This window comes from Bradysia coprophila, unplaced genomic scaffold (genome assembly GCF_014529535.1).
Source record: "Bradysia coprophila strain Holo2 unplaced genomic scaffold, BU_Bcop_v1 contig_137, whole genome shotgun sequence".
NCBI lineage: Eukaryota > Metazoa > Arthropoda > Insecta > Diptera > Sciaridae > Bradysia > Bradysia coprophila.
This window is the reverse complement of record NW_023503408.1, coordinates 279,073-285,588: the sequence shown is the minus strand read 5'-3', so window position 1 is coordinate 285,588 and position 6,516 is coordinate 279,073.

The window sequence follows — 6,516 nt, the reverse complement described above, 5'->3', positions numbered from 1 at the left end:
AAGTTTACGATGTAATTTTAGGAATCCGAATTTACAACTTTTTTTTATCAATTTTCTTTCGGTATTGAATTATCTGTCAAACGAAACAAAAAGTAGCAAAATCTGATGAAATATACTCGATTTATGTGCAAAAAACACTTAGGGCCGAGCAGCGGCCTTAGTTCAAGGGCCCAAATTTGAAACTTTTTTCGCCACGTTCTTTTCTGTATTATATTACCTTCCATAGAAAACTAAATCTAGCAAAATCGGATGAGATTTACTCGATTTATGTGCAAAAAATACTAAGGGGCGAGTAGCGGCCTTAGTCCAAGGGCCCAAATTTGAAACTTTTTTCGCCACGTTCTTTTCGGTATTCAATTACCTTCCATAGAAAACTAAATCTAGCAAAATCGGATGAGATTTACTCGATTTATGTGCAAAAAACACTTAGGGCCGAGTAGCGGCCTTAGTCCAAGGGCCCAAATTTGAAACTTTTTTGCCATCATTCTATTCGGCATTCAATTATCTCTCAAATGAAACAAAAACTAGCAAAATCGGATGAGATTTATTCGATTTATGTGCAAAAACTACTTAGGGCCGAGTAGCGGCCTTAGTCCAAGGGCCCAAATTTGAAACTTTTTTCGCAACGTTCTTTTCGGTATTCAATTACCTTTCATAAAAAACTAAATCTAGCAAAATCGGATGAGATTTACTCGATTTATGTGCAAAAAACCCTTAGGGCCGAGTAGCGGCCTTAGTCCAAGGACCCAAATTTGAAACTTTTTTTGCCATCATTCTATTCGGCATTCAATTATCTCTCAAATGAAACAAAAACTAGCAAAATCGGATGAGATTTATTCGATTTATGTGCAAAAACGACTTAGGGCCGAGTAGCGACCTTAGTCCAAGGGCCCGAATTTGAAACTTTTTTCCCCACGTTCTTTTCGGTATTCAATTACCTTCCATAAAAAACTAAATCTAGCAAAATCGGATGAGATTTACTCGATTTATGTGCAAAAAACACTTAGGGCCGAGTAACGACCTTTGAGCCATCCCAACAAGCCCACATTGCATCTTACCCAAAAACAATGTTCAGCAACTTTGTTCTACTCGTCAATACCTTTCATTTGATATATCACAAGCAGGTATTGCGTGCGTATTTCGGTAGATATAGGCGAAAGACTGAAAAACACCTATAGGGCCCTAGCCCTGGAAGGGCCGGCCCTACCATGCCCATTTTCGAACTTGACCTTACTTTTGTCGATACCAATCGGGGAAAAAAAGAATTTTGAAAAAAGGTTGTGATTTACTCAAGCTAGAGGGGTCACGGACGGACGGACGGACGGACGGACGGACGGACATTTTTTTTATTGCGGATTTGTCATCTATGAACATAACCAAATGCTTTGCCCTTACTGGCTGCTTCCAATTCGACATGTTACAAACGGCATATTAATCTTATAAGCCCCCAGTACTTCGTACGGGGCTAAAAATCTGAAATCTAAAATTTGACGAAATTCGAAAATTTGACTAAAATAGAAAATTTGACGAAAATCGAAAATTTGACGAAAATCGAAAATTTGACGAAAATCGAAAATTAAACTAAATTCGAAAATTTGACGGAGAAAGTAATTCTCTATCTGCCACCATTCAAGAAATATCTCCAAAACCCCAATTCACCCACCCATTTCCAACTTTCGACATTTTTCACATATGCCCCTCTGTTCTACTCGTAAAACTCTGAGACTTTGCCGAAGAAAGTAATTCTCTATCTCTCATAACCCAAAAAAATATTAGTCCTTTCATCCTACGCTCGAGTAGCTCAAAATTTGGTCACTCTAATAACTCTAGCTCAAACGAATCTGATCCGATTTTTTAACATACAGAGTAAGTTGAAAGATTTTGATTGTTTGGGAAAAGTCAATTTGGTGTATTTTGTATGAAAAGTAACCAATTTCAAAACGATGTATCTCCGGCAATTTTAAACCTACATATAGTCGAGTGATAGCTCGTTTTGCTCGTATTTGAAGCGAGAATATGATAGAATATGTTTTGTGGTGATATAAACTAAAGGGTAGAAACTGAAATGTTCGGCTATATATAGTTGCCGCGTCTCAAAAAATTTTCTTCGTTCTTTTTTTGGAAGTTAGACTGCGTCAATAGTGTATAGTGTATAGAGTAGAGACCACACATTAGTGTTTCCTCATTCCACTGTTCTTTAGCGCAAGCGTATTTTGCATATCGTGCTAGCTAAACTCATGGCGACTGGTTAGCTCGCCTACGCATTACATAGAATGCGGCTGCGGTATAACCGCACGTCATTCGTGCCATTTTGAAAAAGTAAATTTGACAAATGTTGTCAGTGTGTGAGGTAATGTGTCTTAAATTCCGCTTAAAATTTCTCTTGGTACTTTAACTCTATGTGCCTCACTCGTGCAATTAACGAATAAGTGAATCATTGACTCGCATAAGAGCCGTGGGCGAAAATGTTTTCGTTAGATTGCAATCAATTTCTTTGTCCAAGCTATCGAGGCTTCTGTACGTTGGACATTCTTACTCTTTTTTGGGCATGACTACGATCGATAGGCACCATCCGACGCTAACATACATTCTAATCATTCAAGATAATCGTAGATTGTTATGTCTGAATAAGGATGTTTACCGTGGGGGCCAAAATCAACTGGGACTGTCTCTGGTTGAGAACAAACGAAGAACAAGAGTGACGAAAAGAAAAGTTTCAGTCTACAAAATCACAAATTCAATGTTCTATTTCTTTAATTTCTCATAGGGATATGTAATGAACGCACTTCCACCGGCCATCGAAGAAATACGATTGTGGTATGACACCAGCATTGACGAAATTTCGATTGTATTCACCGTAATTTCGGTATCGTATTGCATTGGTGCTCTAGCATGTAAATATATTCGTGACTTTCCTTAAACTATAACCAGCTGACGAAGGTGTGGAAGATGTAATTGTTGCCCTTTATTTTGTGTGCGTAAGAACAGACGGATTCGCTACGAAATGCCTGAGACGACAAATAATTGTTTTGGCCGCGCTAGCCGGAATGGCAATTGCACTGTACACGTTGCCACACTGTTCAGCGAAATTGGAGTTTTTCGTGGCTGGGGGATTGTTGGGCCTTTCTGCCGGATTTTACGATACATCTCAGGTGGTATGGATAATAGAAATCTGGCAAGAGAAAGCCGGCCCATTCATTTTGGCTCAACATTTCTTTTACGCACTTGGCAGTAACATTCCCTCCATTTTGATAGCTCCGTTCCTGGTCGAAACCGAATCGACGACTGGAAATAATGGGAGTGAATCGAGATTATACATTCCGTTTACGATATTAGGTGCTATAACAACGTTAGCATTTCTTTGTCAAGTAGTGCTGTTCACATTCTACCGATACTATACGCCGCCAATTTATGCCAATGAAATTGCAAACGGACTCCCAACTACTGACACCGTCTCTCAAGAACCATCGACTAAGACTGCTGCCATCGCGAACAGTGATTCGTCTGCTATATTTGGATGGAACAAACGAAAAGTTCAACTCATTGCAATCACTGGCATATTTATAGGAGCCTATCAGGGCATGGAAATGTGCACGCTCAGCTTTATTCCCATATTCGGCCAATACAGCAATCTTAAAATGACCGAATCGGCGTCTGCATACGTGCTGACCAGCCTAACGGCCACGTTCGCTATTGGCAGAGGCATTGGCATTATTTTGGTCTTAAAAGTTTTGCCCGAAATCATCTTGTATGTGAATCTGGTGCTGATTCTCATTGGTAACGTAATGTTGCTGGTTTGGGCCGGTGATAATCTGACAATGTTTTGGATCGGCTGCATAATTGTGGGCACGGGATATTCGACGATGTATCCGGGTTTTTGTGCGTTCATGGAACGGCACTTGGTGTTCACCGATGCCATCGGATCTTTTATGATTGTGCTGGGATCTGGATTTGCTGCCATTTATCCGCTGATTGTGGGCAAATTAATTGAAGAGAGAGCTGTCGTTTTAACGTACACCAACTTTTTTAGCACAGCGGCGTGCATTGGGGTCCTCACTTGGGGACTTCTGCTGGTACGTACAGCAAAAAAGAGAGTTTAAATCATTGTGTTAATATAACGGAACAATAAATTGTGGGGGTTGCTACGAAATTCAGGTTTCAAGTCAATTTAGCCGGTCAAAGTTTATTACATGCTTATGCACGGTAAAGTGCACTTTACATCACTGGTTGTGACAGGGAAAATGCACTTACCGTCCACAAACATGTAAAATGTGTTACGTCACTGTTTGTAAATGCTTGTTTAGGCACGTGTGATTACTCCACTCGCCTTCGGCTCGTTCCACAAACCTCACACTTGCCTAAACAAATATTTACAAACAGTGACGTAACATACTATTACATTAAGCTCAAATCGAAACCGGTTTACGTTTCCTTTCAGGTTATTTCACGTTGACCTGATCTGGTTCCGAGCTCACTTGACAGTTTCCTACAACGCATAACATACAAAGTCGATTGAAAACAAAAAGAATAGGTTTTCGCGAAGGTTTCCACCCAATCTTCATTTGACAACCAACCACTTCCTCTCCATCGTCTCATTTTCCACCCATTCAATTTCTTTCCCTGGAGGCTATCGTTTTAGAGAGTTTGCTATTAAAAACAATCATTGCCCGAGTAAAACCTCTTTCAAAAACCCTCATCATATCTGAGCGCTCTCAGTAAAGTACAACAGGTCAGCGTAAGTTGAACAAGAGGGATTCTTTTGAAAAACAGAATTTTGAAATCGGACGCATTTTCCATTGGACTTTTTTATATGTGCCTGAATTGGTATTGGTCCCTAGAACCTAAAACCACTTTCAAAAAAAATCTTCGAATCTTGTGTGGCTAGTGGGAGGTGATCGAAAACTGAAAACATGCACTTTTCTTACAAAAATTTCTCCAGTTACACGAGCCGTACAGGGTCGTGTGGGGTGTCATTAGAAAGGTAATTGCATGTACTAATGGGAAAAATAGGGTCTTATTGGGTTTAAAATTCATCCACACTGAGATATGTTCAGTTGAAGTTTTCAACCGAAAAAAGACTGACAACTTACACTTTTCTTACAGAAATTTCTCGAGGTGCATGAAACGTACATGGTCGTGTGGGGTGTCATTTGAAAGGTAATTGCATGTACTTTTAGGAAAAATAGAGCTTACAGAAGTTTGGTAGCATCTTCGATGCAATATAAGCACTTAAACATTTCAACTTCACATAACTCAACGTAGATGCTACCAAACTTCTGTAAGCTCTATATTTTCTAAAAAAACATGCAATTACCTTTCAAATGACACCCCACACGACCGTGTACGTTTCGTGTACCTCGAGAAATTTCTGCAAGAAAAGTGTAAGTTTTCAGTCTTTTTTCGGTTGAAAACTTCAACTGCACATATCTCAGTGTGGATTAATTTTATACCCAACAAGACCCTATTTTTCCCATTAGCACATGCAATTACCTTTCTAATGACACCCCACACGACCCTGTACGGCTCGTGTAACTGGAGAAATTTTTGTAAGAAAAGTGCATGTTTTCAGTTTTCGATCACCTCCCACCAGCCACACAAGATTCGAAGATTTTTTTTGAAAGTGGTTTTAGGTTCTAGGGACCAATACCAATTCAGGCACATATAAAAAAGTCCAATGGAAAATGCGTCCGATTTCAACATTCTGTTTTTCAAAATAATCCCTCACAATCATCTCAGGAAAACGACATCTTTCCCCTGTTCCGATAACGCTCTCGTTGATTACGGAATGTTCGGGTGCCAGGCTGAGTTCCTGGTCATTCTCGAGATATTAGTCGGTTTTTGGCCCAAATTCTGACTTTTTTCATGTTTCGATATTTTAGTGCATGAATTTCAAAATTTCGACAAAAAGTAAGTTTGGCAATGTTATAGAAAATTGAATTCTGCGTATTTTCTCTGAAGACGCATTTTATGTAGAAGTTACAGGTGGGGCCTAAAAGTTTGGTAAAAAGTAAAAATACGGGTTTTCAGTACGAAATATCTTTCATTAAGAATTTTTTGGCTTACAATCATTAGAAATCATCAACTTGGTGGACATACAGTCTATATTATGTGCAAAACAGTACATAGAGACGTTTTAGACCTAATTAATTAAGGATTATAGGGTGGCCCGAAAAAAATTAATTATTTTGGAGCCTCACTATTTTGACTAGCTTTCAGGGAAAAAAAATCGGAATTACACACGGCATCGTAATCCTTTGTAGTTCGTACGGGGCTAACAAGGATTTTGAGATGGCAATTGACCCATCTTTCAGCGGGCTAGGGAAAAATCTCCGAGTGTATTATCGTCGGGGACGATAATATCGTTTTTGAAACGATAATATCGTCGCTGTGACGATATTATCGTTTTCTGTAACAATATTATCGTCCGTGAAACGATATTATCGTCCGAGCGACGATAATATCGTATTTGACGACAATATTATCGTTTTCCGGACGATAATATCGTTTTCTGTAACA